The following is a 1538-nucleotide window of genomic DNA, read 5'->3' on the forward strand; positions in this document are numbered from 1 at the left end:
ACGACTTTAACCGCTCAGTCTCAAGTTTTCACTTGACACCTTCACGCCACAAGCACATGGTTAGGGACAGCTTGGTTTAGCCGCTTAGGCTAGGATGTTATTCCTGTAGGCCCTCCTATCCACTGATGCTCAAAGCCTTGGATTCTTTTTATTATTCTTGTCCTTTGGTTTAAAGGGCTGTTGGCTTTTTCTGCTTGCTCTTTTTTTTTGAATTCACTACTTTTTTCTTGCTTCAAGAATCATTTTTATGATTTTTCAGATCCTCAGTAACACGTCTCTTTTTTTCATCATTCTTTCAAGAGCCAACATTCATGAACAACAAATTCAGAAGACATGTGCACTGTTCAAGCATACATTCAGAAATCAAAAGTATTGCCACCACATCAAAATAATTATTCTGTTATAAAATTTAAAATTCATGCAATTCTTCTCTTTTTCAATTAAGAACATTTTTCATTTAAGAAAGGTGATGGATTCATAGGACATTCATAACTTTAAGGCATAGACACTAAGACACCAATGATCATAAGACACAAACATAAATAAAACATAAAGCATAATTTTCGAAAAACAAAAAATAAAGAACAAGGAGATTAAAGAACGGGTCCACCTTAGTGATGGCGGCTTGTTCTTCCTCTTGAAGATCTTATGGAGTGCTTGAGCTCCTCAATGTCTCTTCCTTGCCTTTTTTGCTCATCTCTCATGATTCTTTGATCTTCTCTGATTTCATGGAGGAGGATGGAATGTTCTTGGTGCTCCACCCTTAGTTGTCCCATGTTGGAACTTAATTCTCATAGGGAGGTATTGATTTGCTCCCAATAGTTTTGTGGAGGAAAGTGCATCCCTTGAGGCATCTCAGGGATTTCATGATGAGGAATTTCCTCATGTCCATGAGTGAGATCTCTTGTTTGCTCCATCCTCTTCTTGGTGATGGGCTTGTCCTCATCACTCTTCTTAGTGATGGGCTTGTCCTCATCAATGAGGATGTCTCCCTCTATGTTAATTCCAACTGAATTACAGAGGTGACAAATGAGATGAGGGAAGGCTAACCTTGCCAAGGTTGAGGACTTGTCTGCCACCTTATAAAGTTCTTGGGATATAACCTCATGAACTTCTATTTCCTCTCCAATCATGATGCTATGAATCATGATAGCCCAGTCTATAGTAGCTTCGGACCGGTTGCTAGTGGGAATGATTGAGCGTTGGATAAACTCCAACCATCCCCTAGCCACGGGCTTGAGGTCATGCCTTCTCAGTTGAACCGGCTTCCCTTTTGAATCTCTCTTCCATTGAGCGCCCACTTCACAAATGTCTATGAGGACTTGGTCCAACCTTTGATCAAAGTTGACCCTTCTAGTGTAGAGGTGTTCATCTCCTTGCATCATGGGCAAGTTGAATGCCAACCTTACATTTTCCGGACTAAAATCTAAGCATTTCTCCCGAACAATTGTAAGCCAATTCTTTGGGTCCGAGTTCACACTTTGATTATGGTTCTTGGTGATCCATGCATTGGCATAGAACTCTTGAACCATTAAGAT

Source organism: Arachis duranensis, chromosome 8, assembly GCF_000817695.3.
Source record: "Arachis duranensis cultivar V14167 chromosome 8, aradu.V14167.gnm2.J7QH, whole genome shotgun sequence".
NCBI lineage: Eukaryota > Viridiplantae > Streptophyta > Magnoliopsida > Fabales > Fabaceae > Arachis > Arachis duranensis.